This window comes from Dendrobates tinctorius, unplaced genomic scaffold (genome assembly GCF_039654945.1).
Source record: "Dendrobates tinctorius isolate UK_male_01 unplaced genomic scaffold, ASM3965494v1 ptg000003l, whole genome shotgun sequence".
NCBI classification, from domain to species: domain Eukaryota; kingdom Metazoa; phylum Chordata; class Amphibia; order Anura; family Dendrobatidae; genus Dendrobates; species Dendrobates tinctorius.
The window spans coordinates 8752209-8779946 of record NW_027361671.1 but is presented as its reverse complement, the minus strand read 5'-3'; positions in this window follow the sequence as shown (position 1 = coordinate 8779946).

Below are 27738 nucleotides of genomic sequence, written 5' to 3'. Positions count from 1 at the left end.
CACTGTTCCTAACATTTGTCTTTAGCAATAACCTTTTGTGGCTTACCCTTCTTGTGGAGTGTGTCAATGACTGCCTTCTGGACATCTATCAAATCAGCAGTCTTCTCCATGATTGTGGAGCCTTCTTTAACAGACTAAAGGACCTTTTTAAATGCTTAGGAAGCCTTTGTGTGTACTTTTTGTTAATTCTTTTAATTGAGAAGAAGAGAGGAAATCCAGCTCCATACAAAAATCAATTTTCCAAATTTATTCCAACAAGGATAATAAACAGGTCAGCTCCAGGACTGCATCAGCTCACACAGGAGTGACATATGCAACGCGTTTCGATCGCTACATGCGATCTTTAGCAAAGCTGTTAGCGATCGAAACGCGTCGCATATGTCGCTCCTGCGTGAGCTGATGCAGTCCTGGAGCTGACCTGTTTTTATGGAGCTGGATTTGCTCTCTTCTTCTCATTGAATTGACCACTACAGGATGGTGTTCCGTGCTCCTTTGGAAGTCGGTGAGCTGGCTTTATGTTTTAAGTGACAATTCTTATAATTGACTGAGATAATGACTTTTGGGTTTTCATTAGCTGTAAGCCATAATCATCAACATAAACAGCCTTCAGCTTGTTTATTAGACATGTGGCATAAACCAATGTGAAAGGAAAACAAACACTGGCCTTCAGGCAACACAGGAAAAAAAATGGTATACAATCTCTGCAGCTATAAAAGCCAGGTTCAGTGCTGTTAAAGAGAATCTGTCACCCCTTTTTTGAGATATCACATAATGATATCATTCAATTGTATGTCACATAAGGATTCTCTTAGTACTTTTCATGCATAAATACCTTTTTTATATCGGTTCAGATGTATGTAAACTGCCATGGTCCAGTCCAATGGGCGGGGCTTATTCAACTGCTCCCCCCTCCCTGTCTTGCTCTTCACAAGAAGAAATGCGTAGAGCAAGATAGGGAGGGGGGAGCAGGTGAATAAGCTTCGCCCAGCGGACCGGACAGCGGCAGTTTACATACATCTGAACCGATATGAAAAAGGTATTTATGCATGAAAGGTGAGGGGTCAGGGGGAAGCAAAAGTACTAAGAGAATCCTTATTTGACACACAATTGAATGATATCATTATATGATATCTCAAAAAAGGGGTGACAGATTCCCTTTAACTTACACAAAACCACTTCTCTGGAGCTGCTGGTTCCAGACCCATTGAACACTGAATGGCTCTGGAGGCTGACATCCTGAGGTGGAGATAAGGTGGAGAACCTCCAACCTACTCTTTGGTTGTCTACAAAAACCCAGCTCCTAAATCCTTGGCCACAAGACACATAACTTCCAAAAATTATAATTGCGCACCATTAATTAATAGGACAGGACCTGAGACAGGGTTTGGACCAGCATTTCTACCTTAAACATTGATCAGTAACAGGTGGATGAGTGACAGGTGCAGGCCTGGTGCTCTAAGAGCCCTGACATATGCGGGCAACACACATGAAGGAGACCCAACTTGGAGTACAAAAATTTCCAAAAAGTAGTGACAGATACAAGGAAAATTGGCATCACTTGACTCACAGTAGAAAATTTTAGAATGACACAGTAGCAGTCAGCCATGGGCCATGCATGAGGTATCAGAGTCTGGGCCAGAATTTACAGCTTTGAATTTAAGTTTAAATTAAGATTAGGTGGATTAGGGACCAGTGTAGGCCTTCTGTACTGGGAGCACTGATAAATCATGCAACAGCTCAAACTGTTTTTCTGCTCAGCTACACTCAGGTGTCATAAACATCAGTTTTGTTGACTACTATTGTTAGAAACAATTAAGGATAGTAACACAGATAGTTGAGTAAGTGCAGGCATGCCGGTCTGGGAGCCTTACTGCTACAGGTAACACACATGAAGGGGACCCAACTTGGAGACCAAACATTTCAAAAGATTATTGCCACACAACACTGAAGTGTAGAGATGAGCGACTTTGCCTTTTTTCGGGTCGAGTCGGGTTTCATGAAACCCGACTTTCGCAAAAGTCGGGTCGAACGCAATCAGCCGATTATCGTGAAAAGTCGAAGGCCGACTGAAACACGAAACCCAATGCAAGTCAATGGGGAAGAAAAGTCAGCAGTGAGTGGAGGACAGGAAACACACCTACAGTGCCCATTTTAATGCCAAAAACATCAATTCTTATTACTTAAGCTTGTCAACTTTAATTTACTTTATAATAATAGTTAGGCATTGAAAACTGAGTTTTATTTGGCTAAAGTAGGGGGGGTAGGGCTGGCTCCAGATTTTCGTGGGCCCAGGGCCAAAGAGTGTCAATGGGCTCCTTTAACACATGCCAAAATTCATGATCCTCTGATATGGCAGAGAAATAGCGGTATAGTACAATGAAAAATACTTCACTTCTTACATCACATGACTGATATCCATTTTAAATTCTCCAATAGCTCCAAAAACGGACAGTATATTACTCCATACAGTATTATGGCCACCGCATAGTGTGCTATACAGAGTAATAAGGCCCATATATTTCTCCATACAGAATCATTGGTCCCATATAGAGTTGAGCGAAACGGGTCGAAAAATTTCAAAAGTCCCCGACTTTTGGCAAAGTCGGGTTTCATGAAACGAAACCCGACCCTAGGATGAGGTCGACCACGAGGTCGGCGACTTACGCGCCAAAGTCGCGTTTCAAAAGTTTGTTTTGCGCTCTTTTTCAGCCAATCAGGATCCACGGACACTGAGGGCAACGTGATGACATAGGCACGGGTCACCACCATCTTTCAGAAGGGCATGCAAGTGATTGGCTTGCTTTGGGGGGCGTCACAGGGGGTATAAAAGGGCGTGCACGCCGACCGCCATGTTACTCATGCTGATCTCAGAATAGGGAGAGCTGCTGCTGCTGATGATTTTGTAGGGAGAGCGTTAGGCAGGGAAGAAGACACCAAAACCTGCTTCTGCTGCTAGCGATTTTGCCTGTACAACACACCAGTCACTGTGTGTGCAGTGCAAGGGGAGGCTATATAGTGGTGTATCAGTGGTGTTGGTTGTTGGGCTGCCTTCTAAGACTTCCTGACATTCCTGCATTGCTGTTTACCCACTGCTCCGCAAACTGCTTTCTTAAAAGCAATCCCAATTTTTTTTTTTTGTCCTGCTGAGAAGAAAAAAAAACTGCTTCTGCTGCTAGCGATTTTGCCTGTACAACACACCAGTCACTGTGTGTGCAGTGCAAGGGGAGGCTATATAGTGGTGTATCAGTGGTGTTGGTTGTTAGGCTGCCTTCTAAGGCTTCCTGACATTCCTGCATTGCTGTTTACCCACTGCTCCGCAAACTGCTTTTTTAAAAGCAAACCCAATTTTTTTTTTTGTCCTGCTGAGAAGAAAAAAAAACTGCTTCTGCTGCTAGCGATTTTGCCTGTACAACACATCAGTCACTGTGTGTGCAGTGCAAGGGGAGGCTATTTAGTGGTGTATCAGTGGTGTTGGTTGTTGGGCTGCCTTCTAAGGCTACCTGACATTCCTGCATTGCTGTTTACCCACTGCTCCGCAAACTGCTTTTTTAAAAGCAATCCCAATTTTTTGTCCTGCTGAGGTACTGAGCGTGCATTTTTTCACACCATACAGCGGTGTACGCTCCTCACACAGTACCGTGTAACGGCTGTTATCACAGCCACAGTGAAGCTATCAGTGTGTCACTCTGTGAGAATAAAATGAGGACATGTTCCGTTCTTACAGACCTGCACTCTAGGGAGATTCCTATTCTGCCCAATTCTACATACACCTTGTAGTTTGTGATACACTAGCCAATTTCTGCCTGTGACATAGCGCTGTGATATTCATTGGGCCTCACACAATCCAAAAGTGTCCAGTGTCCTCAAGTGTGTGCAGAAATTCAAAATCTCCCTTATCCTCTAGTCACTTTGGTCACAGCTGTGCCATCGAGCCTGTCACAGAGCGCTCAGATATTCAGTGGGCCTCACACAATCCAAAAGTGTCCAGTGTCCACAAGTGTGTGCAGAAATTCAAAATCTCCCTTATCCTCTAGTCACTTTGGTCACAGCTGTGCCATCGAGCCTGTCACATAGCGCTCAGATATTCATTGGGCCTCACACAATCCAAAAGTGTCCAGTGTCCACAAGTGTGTGCAGAAATTCAAAATCTCCCTTATCCTCTAGTCACTTTGGTCACAGCTGTGCCATCGAGCCTGTCACATAGCGCTCAGATATCAGAGGGCCTCACACAATCCAAAAGTGTCCAGTGTCCACAAGTGTGTGCAGAAATTCAAAATCTCCCTTATCCTCTCGTCACTTTTGTCACAGCTGTGCCATCGAGCCTGTCACATAGCGCTCAGATATTCATTGGGCCTCACACAATCCAAAAGTGTCCAGTGTCCACAAGTGTCTGCAGAAATTCAAAATCTCCCTTATCCTCTAGTCACTTTGGTCACAGCTGTGCCATCGAGCCTGTCACATAGCGCTCAGATATTCATTGGGCCTCACACAATCCAAAAGTGTCCAGTGTCCACAAGTGTCTGCAGAAATTCAAAATCTCCCTTATCCTCTCGTCACTTTTGTCACAGCTGTGCCATCGAGCCTGTCACATAGCGCTCAGATATTCATTGGGCCTCACACAATCCAAAAGTGTCCAGTGTCCACAAGTGTCTGCAGAAATTCAAAATCTCCCTTATCCTCTAGTCACTTTGGTCACAGCTGTGCCATCGAGCCTGTCACATAGCGCTCAGATATTCATTGGGCCTCACACAATCCAAAAGTGTCCAGTGTCCACAAGTGTCTGCAGAAATTCAAAATCTCCCTTATCCTCTCGTCACTTTTGTCACAGCTGTGCCATCGAGCCTGTCACATAGCGCTCAGATATTCATTGGGCCTCACACAATCCAAAAGTGTCCAGTGTCCACAAGTGTCTGCAGAAATTCAAAATCTCCCCTGTCCTATAGACACCTTGTACCTTGTTTTACATTACTATATAGTTTGTTGGATTTTGTCTACATTTCTACCAAAAATGAGGAAGGCTGGTGGAAGAGGCCGTGGAATTGAGCGGGGGTTGGCAGCTGGTAATGATGGTGTTGGTGGTGGATCTGATGGTAGTGGCAAAAGCAAAATAGGACCGAATGCAGGAGGTGTTGAGCCTGCGTCATCGTCAGGCTCCATAAGGCTTCGAAGGCTTAGTTTTCTAGGAGTTGGCAAACCGCTTTTAACGCCAGAGCATCAGGAAAAAGTTTTGTCTTACATTGCTGACTCAGCCTCCAGCTCTATCGCCTCCTCTTCTTCAGTTGTAAAAAGTAAAAGCACTGAGTCGTCATTGGAGGCTCATGTTCATGAACCACACCTTTCCTTGTGTCCTTCACCCCAACCAAGATTGAAGGATGACGCAGGCCATACTACTGATTACTCCATGGAGCTGTTTTCACATACCATGCCTGGATTATCAAGTGAAATGGTGAATTACCCAGGCCAAGATGAATCTGACATGGAGTGCACTGATACACAGCCGCTGATGGATGATTCTGCTGGTACATTCACTCAGAGCACTACATTGTCCTCGCAGTGTACAGAGCCAGATTCTGACCCTGATGAGACTCAGGTGCCCCTTCCCGCACACTATACCACCATACACGGTGACACAGAGGAAGGTGCACATGACATAGAAGAGGAGGTGATGGATGACCCAGTTGTTGACCCAGATTGGCATCCATTGGGGGAAGAGGGTGCTGCTTCCAATAGCTCAGATGAGGAGCATCCACAGCAGACATCGACATCGCAACAGCTGTTATCTGGCAGGCCCGGAGCACTCCAATGACAGGTTCCAAACATCAAAAGAGTTGCTGGACAGCTTGTCCAGAGGGTCAAAAGATCACAGTGTGCTAGGCCGCAAAATGTCTGCCAAAGTAGGAAGAGTGCAGTGTGGCACTTTTTTGAACAAAATCCTCATGATCAGGCCAAGGTTATCTGTAAGAAGTGCGCAAAGACCTTTAGCCGAGGGAAAAATCTGAAAAATTTGAATACCAGTTGCATGCTTAGACATTTAACCAGCATGCACTTGCAAGCGTGGACACAACACCAAACCTCAAGTGCCACAAGTGCAACTGATCACAACGAAGGTAGTCAGCAACGCTACATTGTTTCCCCCAGTGTAAGCCCACCGGTTAGCACAGCAGCAAATGTTGAGGTGTCGTTGCAAGGCCACAGCAGTCAGGGAATCCCACTGTTATATCAACGAAAGACTGATTCTAGGCCATCAGAAAGAACACCAACTCCATCACCATCATCAACCCTCTCTCAGTCCACCCTGTCCACCGCTACTTCCACCATATGCAGCTCTCAAGTCCAGCTCACCCTCCCAGACACTATGAGTAGGTCAAAAAAGTACTCAGTCTCTCATCCGCGTACACTGGGTTTGAACGCCCACATTGCCAGACTAATCTCGTTTGAGATGATGCCCTTTCGGTTGGTGGAAAGCGCAGCTTTCCGCGAACTCATGGCCTATGCAGTACCACGCTATGACCTACCCAGTCGCCACTTCTTGTCTCGCAAAGCCATCCCAGCCCTCCACCATCATGTGAAAGACCGCATTGTCCATGCACTCAAGCAGTCAGTGAGCGGAAAGGTACACCTCACAACTGATGCATGGTCCAGTCGGCATGGCCAGGGCCGTTACTTGTCCATCACTGCGCACTGGGTTAATGTGGTGGATGCAGGGTCCACAGGGGACAGCGGTGGTGGGACAGTGCTGCCTAGCCCACGGTATAGGAAACAGTTGGCTGTAGGCGTTCGACCCTCCTCCTCCTCCTCCTCCAGAAGCGAAAGCTCGTCCACAGAGCGCAGTCGTACGAGCACTCCATCTGCAGCTGCCACTGTTGCACACGAGGTGTCCCCCTATCGAGCAGCTAGTGGAAAGCGTCAGCAGGCAGTGTTGCAGATGATGTGTTTGGGCGACAGACACACCGCCGAGGTGCTGGCCGAGTACTTTCAGCGACAAACTGAGTCATGGCTGGGCAGTGTACATCTTGAGGCAGGCAAGGTAGTTAGTGATAACGGGCGTAATTTTGTGGCTCACACCTTGAACCTGGTGGTGCAGTGCTTCCTCAAAAATTATCCGGAGTTAACAGCCCTGCTCCAGAAGGTGCGAAGACTGTGCGCGCACATCCGCCGGTCGTCTGTACACTCCGTTCGTATGCAGAAGCTGCAGCGATTGCTCCACCTTCCCAACCACCGCCTCATTATCGACATTGCAACAAGGTGGAACTCCACCCTGCACATGGTGGAGCGGCTGTGCGAGCAGAGGCAGGCCATAATGCATTTGTGGGAGGATACACGGCCAGGCACTTTGAGAGCAGACATGGAGTTGACCGGTGTGCAGTGGTCGAAGCTGAAAGACCTCTGTAAAGTCCTTCAGTGTTTTGAGGAATGCACACAGCTGGTAAGTGCAGATGACGACATCCTAAGCATGAGCATCCCACTTATGCGTCTGCTCATGCAAACTTTGACGCACCTTAATGAGCAGGCTTATGCAGCCAATGTTGAAGAGGAGGAGGGAATCCTTGATGACATTCAGCCATTGTCTGCTCAGGGACCTCTCCTGGACGAGGTGGAGGAAGAAGAGGAGGAGGAGGAGGATGATGATGGGGATGATTACTTAGGGGAGGAGGATGCATCTCGTGGGGTAAGTGAAAATGTTGGCGTGGCAAGGTCTGGTACAGGGTTTGTGCGTGACTGGAGGGATGTGGATTTGCCAGAAAGTGCTCCTCCAACCAGCACTCGCAGTGCATCATTGACACCGGGAACATTGGCCCACATGTCAGATTATGCCTTGCAGATCCTAAAAAGGGACCCCCGCATTGCCAACATGATGAACGATGATGACTACTGGTTGGCCAGCATCCTGTATCCACGCTATAAAGGCAAATTACAAAACATCATGCCACAGGAGAACCTTGACCTAATATTGGCTAATAAACAAGCAACTCTGGTAAATCGGTTGCTTGAGGCATTCCCAGCACACAGCAGCGGTGATGGTTCTCACACGAGCCGTACGGGCCGGGGGCAGCTTGGCAAAGGTGTTCGTGGTGCACACAGCAGAAGTGGCGTTGGAGACAGAGGTTTCATGACAATGTTGTGGACTGATTTTTCAAGTACCGCTCACACAACTGGTAATACTGCATCGATGGAAAGTGACAGGAGACAGCAGTTGTCAACTATGGTTGCAAACTACTTTTCCTCCCATATCAACGTTCTCCCACACAGGTCATTCCCCTTTGACTATTGGGCCGCTAAACTGGACACCTGGCCTGAATTGGCACAATATGCCTTACAGGAGCTCGCTTGCCCAGCTGCAAGTGTGCTATCGGAAAGAGTCTTCAGTGCAGCTGGATCAATCCTGACAGAAAAAAGGACCCGTCTGTCAACCCAAAATGTGGATGATCTAACCTTCATTAAAATGAACCACGCATGGGTTTTCAAGGATTTTGTCCCACCTTCCCCTGATGACACATAGGGTGACAGAAAAATGGCTTGCTTTGGTCCACCTCTTCCTGGGACTTGACCTATTTCACCTTTTGCATCAGCTGAATGTCCAACATCAACATATGCCACTTTCTAAAACTCCCTAACTGTGCTGCCTCCCCCCCCCATGGCCGGGGTCACCACCTAGCACACGACACCGTGCGAGTGCCGTTGCCCTGGACAGGTGGGTAGGCCGACTCTTGGGCGTGGGCACTGGCACAGGGTCCTTCATAGTGCAATCAAGTGTCTCTGACGGTGGTGGTGCACACCCGCCGTCAGACACACCGCCGTACTATGAGGGGCCCAGTGCCAGTACCGACGCCCACGAGTGGGCCCCCCTTGCTTGGGCAGGGCCCCAGCATTTGCAATCTTTACCTCTCCCTGCTCCTCCGCTGTGTAGTCTGGGCCGTCAAATCCATACTGTGCCTGACACCGTCTGAGCCTGCCTCCTGATGTATAGACATATATTTTGAATGTGTACGCTATCCATACATGTTATCTGGGGATACGGTACCCTTTCTATCCTTTGTGCAATCACGTGCAATCCATACTGGGCCTAACACCGTCTGAGCCTGCCTCCTGATGTATAGACATATATTTTGAATGTGTACGCTATCCATACATGTTATCTGGGGATACGGTACACTTTCTAACCTTTGTGCAATCACGTGCAATCCATACTGGGCCTAACACCGTCTGAGCCTGCCTCCTGATGTATAGACATATATTTTGAATGTGTACGCTATCCATACATGTTATCCAGGGAAACGGTACCCTTTCTAACCTTTGTGCAATCACGTGCAATCCATACTGGGCCTAACACCGTCTGAGCCTGCCTCCTGATGTATAGACATATATTTTGAATGTGTACGCTATCCATACATGTTATCCGGGGAAACGGTACCCTTTCTAACCTTTGTGCAATCACGTGCAATCCATACTGGGCCTAACACCATCTGAGCCTGCCTCCTGATGTATAGACATATATTTTGAATGTGTACGCTATCCATACATGTTATCTGGGGATACGGTACCCTTTCTCACCTTTGTGCAATCACGTGTAATCCATACTGGGCGTGAGAACGGCTGGCGAGCTGTTAAGCAAGCTACAGCACCTGTGGTTTGCACACGTAAGTTTTTCATTTTTTCAGGAATGACGGTTAGGCCTAATTCCGGAACTGCGGTTGACCTGCACTTACTGGGAAATCATTGTTCGCGGGTAATAATTGTAATCAGTGATCCCCATCACTAACGTTGTTCAGCGGGTTATCTGCACCTGTAAGAGACAAACGCTGGCCTTTTCAGTGTAGCACACATGCAGCCACGGACATGTAAGGGCATGACACACCAGTTTTTGGCCAATCTCATGTGCCAGAGCCTCACGTGTCCCTCTAGTAAGCCGGACTCGGACCGCGGGGCATGACGGAGTCTCGTTCGTTAACGGAATTAAGCTTGCAATGTGTGCATCTGTTCTGTAGCTGGCATAGTTGAGGTTTCCCAGGTGGAGTCGAATTTAACCGTAGGCTCCACTCCTGGTGGTGCCCTTCTGGACATTCCTTTAAGGTTCAGCTTTGCAACCATACTGCCCACGTAAAACAAACACTTTGCCTTCATGAACGCTGTTTGGAGGGTCATGACTCGTGGGAATAACGCCGCCCAATCAGTTAACCTGCTAGAGAGATCCTTCGTTGCTCCCAAGCATGACATCACACTCCCTAGGAAGAAGGTAATGCCACTGTGGCGACCGTACTCCTGGGGGCGACACAAGTGCACTGATGCCCAGCCACTGCTCGATGAATCTGCTGGTACATTGACCCAGACCACTACATTCCCCTCGCACGCTACACGACCTGAATCTGACCCTGATGAAACTCAGGTTACCCTTCCCATATACAGTTCCATCTTACACGGTGACAAAGAGGAAGCTGCAGATGAAAGTGCAGGTTCGGCCCACCCGCCATCAGACACACCACCGTACTATCAGGGGCCAGTGCCGTCGCCAACGTGTGGGCCCCCCCTACTTGCTCAGGATCACAGCACTTGCAAAGTTGAAATACTGTGCAGTGAGATGGAAGATAGGGACGACGAGGAGTCCAGACAAGTACAGGGATTCCCTAGCGAGGAGACTTATTTGACTGGTTTCAATGTTGGGACAGCAATTTTTGGGGAGCACTATACTCTGGAGAATGATAGATGGGGCCCACCATACACTGGAACATTCCAAAGGTGGACATCAGACACTGGAGCAGCATTTACAGGGCCCATTATACACTAGAGCATTAGAAATGGGGCCCATTATGTTTGGAGCATTATTTGGGCCCATAAGACAGTGGAGCTTCATCCATGGTGACCAACATATACTGTAGCATTATGTGGAGCTCATCATATACTGTTTCAAACATTATATGGGACCAATGATTCTGTATGGAGAAATAGATGGGCCTCGTCATGAGATGTAAAAAGTGAAGTATTTTTCATTGTACTATACCGCTATTTCTCTGCCGTATTGGAGCATGATGAGTTGTGGTATGTGTTAAAGGGGCGCTCTTTCGCCCAGGGCACATGAAAACCTGCAGCCAGCCCTCCCCCCCCACAACTTTAGTCAAATAACCCCCATTTTTCAGTGCGTAACTTGTATTATGAAGTTAATTAAGGTTGACAAGCTTAAGTAAGAAGAATTGATGCTTTTGGCATTCAAATGGGCACTGTAGGTATGTTTCCTGTCCTCCTCTCACTGCCGACTTTTATTCCCCATTGACTTACATTGGGTTTCGTGTTTCGGGACGACCCCGACTTTTCCCTATAATCGGACGATCTTGCTCGACCTGACTTTTGGAAAAGTCGGGTTTCGCGAAACGAAACTCAACCCTAAAAAACCAAAAGTCGCTCAACTCTAGTCCCATATAATGTTCGATACAGTATATGATGAGCTCCACATAATGCTACAGTATATGTTGGTCCCCATGGATGAAGCTCCAATGTCTTATGGGCCCAAATAATGCTCCATATATAATGGGCCCCATATCTAATGCTCCAGTGTATAATGGGCCATGTAAATGCTGCTCCAGTGTCTGATGTCCACCTTTGGAATGCTCCAGTGTATGATGGGCCCCATATATCATTCTCCAGAGTATAGTGCTCCCCAAAAATTGCTCCCAACCTTTAAAACAATTAAATAAGTCTCCTCGCTAGGGAATCCCTGTACAAGTCTGGACTCCTCGTCGTCCTCATCTTACATCTCTCTGCACTTGGACTGTGTAGGTACAGATGTGATGTCATCGCACCCTCTGACCAGAATGTCACTGTCAGGAAATGCAGAAGATGTCACGGCGGTGGAGCAGGGAGAGGTAAGTATTTCAACTTCGCAAGTGCTGTGACCCTGAGCAAGCAGGGGGGGCCCACTTGTTGGTGACGGCACTGGCACAGGGCCCCTCATAGTACGGCGGGTGGGCCCTCCGTGGGCCCTCCCACCGGCAGAGACACTTTTGCATACTAAGAGGGGCCCTGTGCCAGTGCCGTCGCCCATGAGTATGCCCCCCCACCTGCTCAAAGAACCTGCACTTTCATCTGCACCTTCCTCTTTGTCACCGTGTAAGGTGGTATAGTATGCGGGAAGGGGAACCTGAGTTTCATCAGGGTCAGATTCTGGCTATGTAGAGTGCGAGCGAAATGTAGTGGTCTGGGTCAATGTACCAGCAGAATCATCTAGCAGTGGCTGGGCATCAGTGCACTTGTGGCGCCCCCAGGAGTACGGTTGCCACAGTGGCATTACCTTCCTCCTAGGGAGTGTGATGTCATGCTTGGGAGCAACGAAGGATCTCTCTAGCAGTTCCCACTCCAGGCCAGCAGGGAGAGCTCTGAACCTGACTGCTGAGGAGCTGCTCTCTGTGGTCGGGAGGAGAAGGAGGGAAGTTAGGGAAGTCTGTGAAGGGAAGGTGAAGTGTGTGGACATGAGAAGGGGAGCTGGAGGATGAGCAGTGTTAAGGCTCACTCCTACCTGGAGCGCATGGTCCGGATTCCGGTCTCTGAGTTTGTAGGGACACTGACGATCCTGCAGCAGAAACCGGAGTAAGTAGCAGCTGTAAATGCTCTGTTCCCAACTAAGGCTCGGAAGCCCCAGCAGCGACTTGTGTGAGCCAGAAGGAAAAGGCTACGGCTGTCTGCAATACAAGAAAGTTTCAAAAGAGAGTCAACAGGGGGAACTTCAGTGAACTCAGTACTGCGAGTACCTCAGATAAGCGCTAGAACGGAGGCCACACCTCCTACCTGCAGAGAGAGAATTCCAAATTTGCTTCCAGGCTGACCAACTCCTTCTCCATCTGTACTCTGGGTCCTGGATGGCAATAGCCAAGCACAGGTAAAGGAACTGCACAACTGTGTCTGTCATCTTTCTCCTGTGCCTGGCGCACGGCCTGCTACATCCTGCACTGCACACCATCTACCAACTCTTTCATCTGCCCTGCGACTACGGCCCTACCTGTGCAGAGCTTCTACATCTTAGCTGCACCACAACATCTGTCCCAGAGAAGCGACACTGCAGCGCAGGTCAATCTGATCAGAAACCACAGGTGGCGTCACATATCATTCACCTATAAACGTTATTCACCCCTTTGCACGGACGCCCAGGGCCATGTAACGGGTCATCACAACCAACGTGACACATCTCTCTGAGACACCGGCCCGGTACCGATTGACCCCACTGCCATGGCTGGCCACCCACACTCCATGTCAGATTCATCTTGGGCTGGGTAATTCACGATTTGACTTGATAACCCAAGCATGGTATGTGAGAAAGAGCTACAGGGACTAATGTGAATTGTGGCCTGCTGCATCATTCACTTTTGTTGGGGGTGAAGGACACAAGGAAAGGGGTTCTTCCTGACCAGGAGCCAGCACTTGACGACTCAGTGCTTGCATTTTTTGAAACATCAGAAGAGGAGGGCATATTAGCTGGAGTCTGTTTCGGCAATGTAAGCCAAAACCAGTTCCTGATGCTCCGGCTTTAAAAGTGGTTAACCTACTCCCAGAAAAGGTAGCCTTCCAGGCGTTACGGAGCCAGACCATGATGCAGACTCAACACCTCCTGCCTTAGCTGCTATTGTGCTTTTGCCACTACCAGCAGATGCACCACCACCATCAGTACCAGCTGGTCCCCCACGCCCATGTCCGCGGCCTCTTCCACCATACTTCCAAATTTTGGAGAAAATGTACTGTACATAAAACAACATCAGATATATGGTACTGTATCAGAAGCATACAGCTCTATACAGTCAAAGGATAATTTTCAATCACCCTATATATTTCATGAGTCACACAGAGATGCTCACAGGCTCAGTATGGATTAGGCAAGAATATAAAAAGTAGAAAAAGGGTACAGTATCATCAGATAGCAGGTATATATAGTATAGTTTAAACACTCTAAATCTACATATATATTTCAGGAGGCAAACACAGACGCTCTCAGGCTCAGTTTGGATTACAACACAATATAAAAAGCTGTAAAATGGTAATGGATCTGAAGCATACAGCTGTATACAGTGTAGGGGTTATTGTCAATCTCAGTATTTATTTCCACAGTCAGAAACAGACTCTCACTTGGTCAGTTTGGATTAGACCAGAATATAAAAAGCAGTTAATGGGTAATGTATCACAAGCGTAGAGCTGTATACAGTGTTGGGGTAATTTTTAAATCTCCATATAAATTGCAGGAGTAACCCACAGACTCTCACACGCTCAGGATGGATCACACCACAATATAAAAAGAAGATCCGCAAGAAATAATCACACATGTGATTTCCTGGCAGAAAGGGTACAGTATCACCAGATACCAGGTATATATAGCATAGTTTAAACATTAAAAATGTATGTCTATATATCAGTAGTAGTGTTGAGCCACCCTGCTAGTGTTCGAGTTCGGTTCGTTGAATAGAAGGTATGTTAGTCGAATGTTCGTCGAACATTTGACGAACACCGTCGAACCCCATTGAAAACAATGGCAGGCAAACACAAACACATACAAACACATAGAAAACAATTACAAACACCTTAAAAGGTGTCCCAAAGCAGACAAAATGCTCTGAAGACACAAACAACATATGGAAAAGGGCAGCTACATATAGAAAAGAGGTGGAGGAGTAAAAGGAGGAGGTGGAGACCCAGATATAGGCATGTCATGCCCTTATAAAGTCAAAAAAGGCTGGAATAAAAATCTAAAATAAAAAACATCTAAAATTCTAAAATCCAAGTCGATCATATACCGTCGGACTTCCCACCATAAATTATGCCAACTGCCGATCGGTCGGCGTTATTACCACGACCCTCCGAACAGTGTCCATGAAGATAAAGTGTTTGGTTTCCGGGGGCAGTATGGTTGCAAAGCTGAACCTTAAAGGAATGTCCAGAAGGGCACCACCAGAAGTGGAGCCTGCGGCTTAATTGGACTCCACAAGGGCAACCTCAACCATGCCAGCCACGGAAAGGTTGGACAGATTGCAAGCTTTGTAGATTCTGTGGGTGGGGGTGCATGGCCGGTTTTAGTTGTGCTAGCGATTTGTCAGCTTAATTCTGTTAATGAACGAGACTCCAGCATGCCCCCGCGGTCCGCGTCCAGCTTACTAGAGGGACACGCGAGGCTTTGGCACGCGAGATCGAGCAATAGCAGGTCTGTCATGCCCTTACATGTCCGGGGCTGCATGCGCGCTACACTGAAAGGACCAGCGTGTGTCGTTTACAGGTGCGGATAAGCTGCTGAACCCCGTTAGTGATGGGGATCTGGGATTCCAATTCTTCCCTGCGAACGAGGATTTCCCAGTAAGTGCAGGTCAACCGGCATTCCGGAATTAGGCCTAACCGGCATTCCAGAAAGAATGTGAAAAAATTAAGTGTCCAAACCACAGGTGCTTCGTCCGGCTGAGTAGGTACAATTGTACCTATTCCGTTTTAAAATTGCAATAACTTTTTTTTTTAAAAGCCGTAGAGGGCTGAAATTTTGTGACATCTCTGCAGTTTTGGTCCAGAATATATTGAACCAAACAAAGCAAAGCCAATAACAGTCCGAAATGGCAAATATTTCCCATCCAAATTTACAATGTAAAGCAGCAAATGAGATATAATGTAACTTTTAATATACCAATTAAAACAATACCAAAAATAATGTCACCCACAAGTGAATTTTTAAAAAAAGAGATGCAGAATGAATGGGTGATCCGCAGAGGATATTTGAAAACACCCAAACGCATCACATTAGGGATATAGAATGTAGATGTTAGAACAGACAACAACCTATATGATGGATACAGCATGAAAAAATAGCACAATACTATAGCCAATACTATAGCCAGGGGTTCATAGCCCCAAATAAACGAGATTTCAAGGTAGGAACGAGATTTCAAGAAAAGGAACAATCTCACCAGTTAATGCAGACGGTCAGGAATCATCAGGGATACTCTGTATATCTACAGGAAGGTAGAAATGGGAAGGCAATACCCTGTCAATTCCCTTACATGCTAACCATTAACTGATCCCCAGGCTCCTGCCCTTACAAGGGCAGTCCACAGCTAGCCCTATATTGCACATGCCCTGCACTTTCCCTATAAGGAGCGTCCCAACGCGTTTCATCCAAGTAACTCTTCAGGGGACTAACTTGTTTAAAGTGCCATAGTGCTATAGCTAAGAGAAATACATCCTCCCGCTCTCTATACTATACTATCTGCTGTCTGCATAGTTACTTGGATGAAACGCGTTGGAACGCTCCTTATAGGGAAAGTGCAGGGCATGTGCAATATAGGGCTAGCTGTGGACTGCCCTTGTAAGGGCAGGAGCCTGGGGATCAGTTAATGGTTAGCATGTAAGGGAATTGACAGGGTATTGCCTTCCCATTGCTACCTTCCTGTAGGTATACAGAGTATTCCTGATGACTCCTGACCGTCTGCATTAACTGGTGAGATTGTTCCTTTTCTTGAAATCTCGTTCCTACTTTGAAATCTCGTTTATTTGGGGCTATGAACCCCTGGTCTGGTCTCAAATATTATACATGTGTATACATGTGCGATTGGCTATAGTATTGTGCTATTTTTTCATGCTGTATCCATCATATAGGTTGTTGTCTGTTCTAACAGCTACATTCTATATCCCTAATGTGATGCGTTTGGGTGTTTTCGAATATCCTCTGAGGATCACCCATTCATTCTGAATCTCTTTTTTTAAAAATTCACTTGTGGGTGACATTATTTTTGGTATTGTTTTAATTGGTATATTAAAAGTTACATTTTATCTCATTTGCTGCTTTACATCCAGAATATATTGGCCAAATTTCAATAAAATATCTCCACCCACTTCCGAGATAAGGGGTCGAAATATTTTTGCATCCATAACAAGCTGCATAGGTAGAAATGTACCCTCATATATTTTGAATGAAGATAATTCAAGGAAAAAAGAATAATATTTTTTTAATGATAATGCTATTTTATTATTATAATCAAGTAAAAAACTGTTCATTTACATTATCAAAGAAAATGTAAGAAACTTTTTTTATTGATTTTCTTCGCAAGTAATGCATGTTGTCTTTGCTACCAAGTGTTCATCGCAAATGGATTTCACACAAACCACACAAGACTTTCTAGTCTTACGTTGTTTTCGCCTCAGGTCTCGGCAGACATAGCAACTACCAACAACAGGGGAGGGTCCACGACTACCATGAGGTATTTGAGGGCCAGCTGCTGCTTGCGATGCTACCACAATGCATCGTCCAAGCACCATTTCTACTGCACCTCGAAGAAGATGGTTTCTCATCATCATTCGGTTTGTACTACGATCTTCAATTGCAGGCATACACAGCTGATTTGCGAGATCTTTCAGGAACTTTCTTCGTTGATCCTTTGTCCTGAAGCTTGGATTGTGTTCTCTGTAGATGATGTAGGATGCAAACCCAGAGAGGTCAATCATATTGTAGAAAAATGCCAGAGGCCAACGTAATGTTCATCATTTCACAGTGTACTCTCCCAACATTTTATCCATAACATCAACTCCGCCTTTTGTTTTGTTGCATTATTTTATTATCTCTGGCTTGGCTGCTAGTGTCTCTTCAACTTCTCCCATCATGTGCATAGATGATAGAAGCACGACTGATTTGTTCTTCTTTGGTACATATGAACAGACTGTTGCAAAAATTTGTCGAGTTTACAGGCCTTTCTTTGGCAGGCGGCATGTTGCTAGGTAGGAACCTTTTGTTTTTTCTCACTGTTAGTGTTGAGCATTCCGATACCGCAAGTATCGGGTATCGGCCGATATTAGCTGTATTGGAATTCCAATACTTAGTTCCGATACTTTTTTCATATCGAATACCAGAATCGGAATTCCCATAATGCTAGGAGCCCGCTCGATTTGATTCAGCCAATGGGGATCCTCAGAAGTGTGGGCACATCCTGTTAGGCATGTAGGCATGTTAACTACTGGCATGGCTGTGATTGGCTGCTGAAATGATGTCATGATGCACTATAAAAACCGCAGCAGCCGCCATTTTGGGTTCACTCTGCTGTGAATTCAGTTAGGGACAGGCTGCTGTTGAAGACTGTGAGGGACAGTTAGAAATAGCGATCATCAAACATATCTACTGCTCTACCCAGGCTACATAATCCACCACTGTAGCATTTTTTTTAGCCCAGCAGCGCTGTTTTAATAGCTGTCTGCAAGGGCTGTATGAGTGCAGACCCACGCTGTGTAGTGTGTCCTGCAGGCACGTCTGCTTGTAGGCTGCCCAGCGTGTGTCTCTGCCTCATACACATTTTTCTTTTATTGCTGCTTTTTTTCTCCTGTACAGTATGCTTCCATACGTATCCATATGCGTTGGTTGCAAACACTAAAGGAGTGGACAGTGGAGCCTTTCAGCAGCCTTTCAGTGCTATAGCCCATTTCTCTGCACTGTTTTTGGCTGTCTGATAGGTCTCTCTGTGTGTGAGTGCAGCTCACGTTGCAGTGTGTTCTACAGCCACCGCTTTTGTTTTTTGTTTTTGCTTTTTGTTTTCACCGCTGGTTGTAGTCCGCTCAGCGTGCGTCACTGCCTCATACATAGTCCTTTTTTTGCAGCTAATTTGTCAAGATTTTTGCTCCTATCTTAGTGTGCTTCCATCCACATCCATTGTCATTGGTTGGTTGCAAACACTATATAGGATTAGATAGAGGAGCCTTTTTGCTGGCTTGTGCCCTTCAGAGACAGCCAGACTAGTATCACCCTATTTTTTGGAGCCTCATCAATTGCATTGTAGGTTAGCTTCCTGCATTGTAATCGCTCCAAAAAAGTTTGTGATACAATAGCTTTCAAACTTTGGTCACATCCTTTTATTTTCCCCCCCCAAAAAAAAGGAAATAAAGTTCACCAAACACTCCACTTTAGAGCTGTGTAGGCCACATTAGATCATATTAAAGTGTAGTACACACACTCTTAGCAAAATTAGTGTTTCTTATACTGGTTAGCAGGTGTTCAGGAATAAGAACACTAAGCCCTCCCTTTTTTACTTTTCTGCCTATCTTTATCAGTCTACCAAGATGAAGAAGGCAGGGAGTAAGGCACGTGGTCGTGGCCATAGAGTTTCAGCAGGGAGAGGACGGGGGGATTCAGCAGGGAGAGGACGTGGGGATTCGGTGTCTGCTGCGGCCATCAGTGACCCGGCATCCCCCACTTTTACCAGGCAACAGTCCTTCATGCGCAGCTTTGTAGGACCTCGCCATACCCCACTGCTGCGTGACTAACAAATTGAAGCCATTGTCGGATGGATGGCAGCTAACGCATCCACTTCAATGACTTCCGCATCCTCTCAGGGCCAGAGCACTGAAGAGCAACCATCTGTCTCTTCACCACCTGCCAAATTGCCCAGGCAGTCTGAGAGCCCTGGACAGAAGCCATCTCAATCTTTACTTTTGTTCTCAGAATCTGTTGGCTTGGAAAGAGGTGGCCAGCCAAGCAGCATTCTAGAGCGTGAAGAAGAGGGAGTATGCAGTGATGCGCAACTGCTTTGTCCCTCTGAATCTGAAGAGGCGGGTGGGCCAGTGCCTATTGTCAGCACACCTCAGTGCTCATCTGATGATGATGAGACTCAGTTGCCAATTTCTGGTGCGTACGGTGCTGGCGAGACAACCCAGGACCAGCCGGTGCTTGAAGAGGTGAGTGGAGATGATGAGGTCCTTGACCCATCATGGCGTTAGCCACAGGAAGGTGGTGGGAGCAGCTCTGAGGAAGAGATTCCCCGAACGGCCAAAAGAGGAGGGAGAGGGCGGGGGCAGACTTGGTTGCCTGTAGCCTCCACTTTGGCACCCGTGAGGAGCAATCCTCTTACAAAACACAAAACAGGCGCTCCCAGGACTTGCAGTGCGTGGTCTTTTTCTGCCACAGTTGCAGATGACATTTGCTTTGTCAAATGCAAGCTGTGTCAGAAAGTTAAACGAGGGAAAAATGTGAGCAACCTCAATACCACAAATATGTGGAAACATGTGCGTACCAAGCACGAGGTGGAGTTACACAGACACACTGAAGATGTAGGCCAACCTTCAGCAGCACCTACCACCTCTTCAGCTCGTATTGGGGCCTCTTCCTCCAGCTCACACACAGCTGGTTCGGCTTCCTCACTGGAACGCCATGGAAGAACCTCTGCCACAGTTGTCCAGAGACCCAGTGAAATTCCACCCACTGAACAACGTTCTCAGTCATCATCACACTCCCAGGCCCCTCACCAGCAATCGGTAGCACAGGCATGGGAGAAAAAGCGGCCATACTCGGCAAACCATCCCCGAGCACTGGCTCTGAATGCCGGCATTGCCAAACTACTGGCCCTTGAGATTCTGTCATTCAGGCTGGTGGAGACTGACACCTTCCGGAACTTGATGTCGTTGGCAGTTCCACAATACAATGTGCCCAGCCGCTTTTATTTCAGCAGGCAAGCAGTCCCTGCCCTGCAAAAGCATGTGGAGGGAAAAATTAAAAATGTGCTACTAAACGTCGTCAGTAGCAAGGTCCACCTGACCACCGATGCGTGGACCAGTAGCCATGGACAGGGACGATACCTTTCCCTCACTGCCCATTGGGTCAATGTTGTGGAGCCGGGTACAGATCTGGAGAGTGGCTCTATACGTATTCTGCCAACTCCATGGACTGCAGGAATGCAGTCTGTACATATTGTGGCCTCCTCCTACTCTAGTTCCTCGGAATCAGCACTGCATGAGCCTGTTAGGCCAGATATGAGCACAGGTGTGGCCAAACGTCAACAGGCCGTCCTTAAATTAATTTCTTTGGGGAATCGGAGCCACACAGCACAGGAGCTCTGGAATGCCATCAAGCAGGAGAGCGATGTGTGGTTTGTGCCAGCGAATCTCCAGCCAGGTTTGGTAGTGAGTGACAATGGCCGAAATCTAGTGGCAGCTCTGGGCCTAGGCAACCTCACTCACATACCATATCTGGCACACGTGCTCAATTTGGTCGTGCAGAGCTTTCTGAGGGACTATCCGGATCTTGATGCACTGCTGCACAAGGTTCGCCTAGAGTGTGCTCACTTGCGGCGTTCCAGCATGGCAAGATCGCGCATTGCATCTCTGCAACGCCGATTCCGCCTGCCAGAACATCACATCATATGTGACCTCCCCACCAGGTGGAATTCAACGTTACATATATTGGAGCGGTTGTATGGGCAGCAGGCAGCAGTAATGGAGTACCAGCTGCATCAGGCGCAAACAAGTCGCACTGTGCGCTGGACACACTTCACCACCACTGAGTGGGCCACTATGAGGGACATCTGCCAAGTTTTGCGTGCCTTCGATGACTCCACGTGGATGGCCAGTGCAGATCATGCACTAGTCAGCATGACTGTCCCCCTTATCTGTCTGCTTCAAAAAACCTTACAAGCACTAAGTGAGGAGGTTTTTGAAGAGGTCGAGGATGAGGAGTCAGAAATGCCATCTGCTTCTGGCAAATCTGCGCAACGTGCTTCCACACAAAGGCCCAGGCAGGGGACACTTAGTGAGGAGGATGACGAGGAGTCAATGGAGGAGGAGGAACACATCTCTCCAGAGGAGGGAGGTACACAAGGCTCTAGTAGTCAGTGTGTACAGCGAGGGTGGGGTGATGCTGAGCAGGCTGAGATGCTTCCTTAAGCTGGGGAGAGCGTTTCCGGTCCAGTTAGCAGTCTGTAGCACATGGTTGATTTCATGCTGCAGTGCTTGTTAAATGACCGCCGCATCGCCAACATTCTCCACACGGCTGATTATTGGGTGTACACCCTCCTAGATCCTCGCTACCGGGACAACTTACAAAGCCTCATACCACAGTTGAACCGGGAGTGTAAAATGAGGGAGTACCAAGAAACACTTGTGCAGGCCATCATGTTCTCCATTCCCCCCGCAAGTGTTGCTGGTAGTGCTTTTCAAAGCAGCCATGTGGGTAGAGGCAGTGGAGGAAGCTCTGCACAAAGAGGTAGCAGAGGCAGTGCCGCAGGACAAGGCAAGGCCAGTATGGCCCAAAAGTGGAAAACTTTTGTGGGACCATCACAGACGGCTCCAGTCAGCAGGAGGCAACGTTTCCGTCAGATGGTGACAGACTACTTGTCTTGCCCTGTTAGTGTACTCCCAGACGGCTCTTCCCCGTTCAAGTTTTGGGTCTCTAAGCTGGATACATGGCCAGAGCTTAGCCAGTATGCATTGGAGGTGCTGGCTTGCCCTGCTGCCAGTGTATTATCGGAACGTGTTTTTAGTGCTGCAGGTGGTGTGGTAACAGGCCGTCACACGCCACTATCCGCCGATAATGTTGACCGTCTTACTTTTGTGAAAATGAACAAGGCCTGGATCTCACCTGAATTTGCCAGTCCTCTTCCAGAATAAATAATTGCCTGGCAACAGGATCCAGGTTTCCTGTTGTGTTCATGTTTCTATGACCTGAACTTTATTTCCTGGGCTACAGCAACGCCCGTTGTTGCTCAGAAGTGCTGTCCACACAGACAAAACACTCGCTCATGTGTATGTGGGGTTTGGTAACGTCAGCTGATCCCCTGCTGTGTGTATGGCAAAGTGTCCTGCTCCCTCCAAACTCAAAGTACCTCAGATTTACACCTGGCTCCAAGTAGGACTCGGCCTACTACCTGATTTTCCCTGGGCTCCGACAACGCCAGTTGGTGCTCAGAAGTGCTGTCCACACAGAAAAAACACTCGTTCATGTGTAAGTGGGGTTCGGTAATGTCTGCTGATCCCCTGCTGTGTGTACGGCATACTCTCCTGCTGCCTACAACTTCTGACTACCTCTGATTTAATATGTTCTCTGATTTGCCCTCTGTCTCCACACTGTTGTGAGTATTTCCTCTGGCCTACAACACCGCCTGTTTCTGCTCTCAAGTGCCATCTGCACAATCAACACTTGTTCCTGTGTTACCTGGGTCCTGTAACATCTGCTCATCTCCAGAGGTGAGTCCGGCAATGTCTCCTGCTTTGTCTACATTCCCACTACTTGTAGTGGAAAAGTGGACAGAGCAGGAGACATTGCTTGACTCACCTCTAGGGAGACGCTGCTGTTACAGAACCCCAGTAACACAGGAACAAGTGTTGGTTGTGCAGACGGCATTTCAGAGCAGCAACTGGCGTGGTTGGAAGCCAGAGGAAATACTCAAAACAGAGTGAAGACAAAGGCCTAATTGGAGTACGTTGACAGTTAGTAGTAGTGTAGAAACTGCCACCAAGTAGGCCTCAGCCTACTACCTGATTTTGTGTGTATGACAAAGTGTCCTGCTCCCTCCAAACTCAAAGTACCTCAGATTTACACCTGGCTCCAAGTAGGCCTCCGCCTACTACCTGATTTTCCCTGGGCTCTGACACCGCCAGTTGGTGCTCAGAAGTGCTGTACGCACAGACAAAACACTCGCTCATGAGTAAGTGGGGTTCGGTAACGTCAGCTGATCCCCTACTGTGTGTATGGCAAAGTGTCCTGCTCCCTCCACAGTCAAACAACCTCAGATTTACACCTGGCTCAAACTTGGCCTCAGCCTACTACCTGATTTTCCCTGGGCTCCAACACTGCCAGTTGGTGCTCAGAAGTGCTGTCCACACAGAAAAAACACTTGTTCATGTGTAAGTGGGGTTCGGTAACGTCAGCTGATCCCCTGCTGTGTGTACGGCAAACTCTCTTGCTGTCTCCAAATTCAAACAAGGTCTTATCTTAAACTGCCTCCAAGTAGGCCTCAGCCTACAAAATGACTATCCCTGGGCTCCAACATCGTCAGTTGTTGCTCGGAAGTGCTGTCCACACAGAAAAAAACACTCGTTCATGTGAAAGTGGGGGTCAGTAACGTCAGCTGATCCCCTGCTGTGTGGAGGGCAAACTGCTGCTGCCTCCAAATTGCAACTACTTCTGATTTAAACATTCTCTGATTTGGCCTCTGTCTCCACTCTGTCTCTAGTATTTCCCCTCACCTCCAACACCGCCAGTTCCTGCTCACAGTTGCCATCCACGCATTCCACACTTGTTCCTGGTGCTCTGTTACATGAGCTGATCCCCCAATGTGTGTCCGGCACTGTCTCCTGCGCTGTCCACCTTCCTACTACAAGAGGTGGGAATGTGGACAGAGCAGGAGACATTGCCAGACACACATCAGGGGATCTGCTGACATTACAGAACCCCAGTAACACAGGGACATGTGTGGATTGGGCAGACGGCTACTGTACGCATAAACTGGCGGTGTTGGTGGTCAGGTGAAATCCTGGAAACAGAGTGGAGACAGATGCCTAATTGGAGCACGTTGACAGTCTGTTGTAGTCTACAACCTATATAATACTGCCACCGAGTAGGCCTCGGCCTACTCCATGATTGTCCCTGGGCTCCAAGATCACCAGTTGCTGCTCAGAAGTTTCGTTGGCACGGGTACTCCCTCCTGCCCAGCCTGGTTCCAGCACGCCAGCTGTTTCCGGGTAGTGTCAAGGTCACTTTGCTACCAATCCGTTGTCCTGTCGTCTTGCGGCCGGGTTAGCCAACTCTATGGTGCCTGCAGTTTAGGTGACTCCTATGTGGACAGCGGGATCTGGCACTGAAGGCTGGATCCGTAGTGCAAATGGGACATGGACCCCCTGTAGGACTGTGGGTTTCGGTAACTGCAGCCGGCTTGCGGCCTGGCTACTTTGCTTTGGATGGGTACCTTCTGCTACCCATCCGGGTGCCAGCACTGTCAGCTGGTTCTCGCCAGAGCCTTTGGCCTAGGTGCCTCCATCTCGGTATCAGAGGTCCAGTAACGTCAGCAGGTCCTTGGTAGTGCTTTCGAGCACAGGTACCTCCTGCTGTTGTGAGTTCATTTTCCCCTTCACCATTGAGGTCTGATGAACTCCCTCTTCTGGTGAAGGAAGGTAGTGAGGCTGATTACCAAGCACCTGGGCAAGATGATGATGACTGGGTGATGGGAATTACTGACTGGATATAAGGCAGCCGACGCCCTTCTGCCTTGCTGGTGATCTGTCACGTCTGCCATGTGTCACGTCTGCCATGTCTGTCTCAAGAACTCCTGGAGCGATGTGCATGCGCATGTTTTGTCTGCTGTCCTGCATGTTCCCTAGAGCAGTGTGCAGACTCACCTCATCTCTGAGCTGCAGGATGCCTTCGTTTCTGCTCTGCCTTCTGTGATCTTCTCGTCATGTCTGGAGTCCTTGATCATGTGACGTTTCTTAAGATCCTGCACTGTCTGGTTCTGCAATCATCTCGTCATGTCTAGAATCCCGGATCATGTGTTCTTCCTAGGATCCTGCACTGGTTGGTTCGGTGATCATCTCGTCATGTCTGAAACCCTGATCATGTGACGTTTCCTAAGATCCTGCACTGTCTGGTTCTGCTATCATCTCGTCATGTCTAGAATCCCGGAAGTGCTCCCCTGGTCCTGACCTGAGGAGGAGGTGCTATGCACTATATCAGGCCGCCTCTTCCTATGCTCAGGTCCTGATTATTGTGTTGCTTCCCTGCAAGGCTCTGGGTGTGTGGGGTTGCTCCCTCTATTCTGTGCCCTTGCACTTTGCTCTGTAGTGCGTCTCTGCACACGCTCCGTGCTCGTATTCCGCCTCTTGTCTTGTGCCATGTCTTGTTGTCTCTTGTGCCATGTTTGTCTTTGCCTTGCTTTGCCTTGTAGTCCTTCTGCTGTTCTTTGTCTTAGTCTGTTTTGCTATGTCTCGCCTTAGCTATGCTTTGACTTGTAGTCCTTCCTTTGTTCTCTGCCTCGCCTGTTTTGCCATGTCTTGCTTTTGCTATGCTTTGACTTGTAGTCCTCCCTGTGTTCTCTGCCTTGCTATTCATTGCTTTGTGTTCCTCCCTATGGTCTCAGTCTTTGCTTGCTCTTCCTCGCTCTCTCCTATGGTGCTCTGTAGTGCTCCCTGGCACACGCACCATTTCTCCTCTCCTTAGTGCTCGTTTCTTTGTCTAGTCCCAAGGTCTTCCCTTGGCCCGGCTCTGGGCTTCTGCCTACGCTCCGCTGCTAGACTCTGTCCTCTCTCTGACCTGGCTCTGTTTCTGCCTGTGTTCCTTGCCTTGTTCCCTGCCTTGTCCTTGCATTGAACCCCGGCGTGGGTTCCCCTTGGCCGTCTCCTGTGCCGTGGTAAGTGCCACGTGTTTGTGTACAGCCGTGTGTACTGGCCAGTGTGGCGTGCCCCCTGCGTGGCTCCTAGCACGCACCCTGCCTTGAACCCTGGCGTGGCTCCTAGCACGCACCCTGCCTTGAACCCTGGCGTGGCTACTAGCACGCACCCTGCCCTGAACCTGGCGTGGCTCCTAGCACGAAGGTTCCTTTGCCCCCTCCTGTGCCTTAGTCGTGCCTCGTGCTGGCGTTACAGCCGTGTGCATTGGCCAGTGAGGTGTGCGTCCCTGCGTAGCTCCTAGCACGCAGCCCTGCTCTGAACCCTGGCGTGTCTCTACACGCACCCTGTCTTGTGCCTTGGCGTGTCTCTACACGCACTCTGTCTTGTACCTTGGCGTGTCTCTACACGCACTCTGTCTTGTACCTTGGCGTGTCTCTACACGCACTCTGTCTTGTACCTTGTGCCTTCGCGTGTCTCTACATGCACTCTGTCTTATTCTATGCTTTGGCGTGGCTACACACGCACCCTGTCTCGTTTGCGAACCTTGGCGTGTCCCCTACACACGCACCTCGCTTTGAACCCTGGTGTGTCCCCTACACACGCACCTAGTCTTGAACCCTGGCGTGTCCCCTACACACGCACCTAGCCTTGGACCTTGGCGTGTTCCCTAAACACGCACCCTGCTTGGATATCTGTCGTGCCTCCTTGCCTGAACCCTGGTTTGCCTGCCGGATGCCCGGAACCTGCCGACCGTTGCCAGAGGTCCGGAACCAGATGACTACGGCCTGATGTCCGGAGCTGACGTCCGCAGCCTGATCCCTGGACCCTGTCGGTTTGCCAGCAGTCCGGAGTCCGATGCCATCATGCCATTACCTGTGCCTAGGCGTGCCATCTGGCACGTACCATGTTATGGACCTTGGCGTGCCCACGCGCGTACCTTGCACGTTTTGCTTGTTTTCTCTGTATGTGATCTTGTGTTATTCTAATGAAGATACCTTGCACCTACGTCTAGTCTCGTCTTGCTTCCTGCTCGTCCTTGTCGTCAGACACTCGTCTAGTGTCCTCTGAGCCGGCCGTCTGGTCCCAGCAGTCGTGGTGGCTCACCCCCTTGGTCTTGCCCCTGACACTCCCTGTATAGGGGGTGGAATCTCACAAGGTCAGCTCGCCCTCGGTGGGTGGGTGCCACGACCCAGAGGGTCCACTCAAAAAATGGGCTCAGCAGGAGCTGAGTCCGTCACATGATCTCTCTGAGGGATTCTAGGAGACCAGTCTGATTCCTGCTCCTCAAAAGCTAAGTTTTCTGCTCTACTTTTTGCATTTGTGTTTTGGTTTTGTTTTGCATTGTTTTCCTGGATTTCTGCCATTCCCTGCTGGGGTGAGCTGAATTCCTTTTTGCTTTGTCTTCAGAAAATACCTGAGTACTGATATAGTCTTTTTGAACCCTAGCGTCTTCAGGACTTTTTTCCCTATCAGCTGTTGGCTCTTGTTTTGATAGGGTTTTGGCAGATTACAGACAGCAGCTTTTCTATCCTGTCCTATCTAGTTAGTTTGGGCCCCATCATTTGCTCAGCCTATCTTTCTATCTGTGTGAGTGTTTTTTCATCTTGCTTCACCATCATTATATGTTGGGGGCTGCCTATTGCTTTGGGGTCTGCT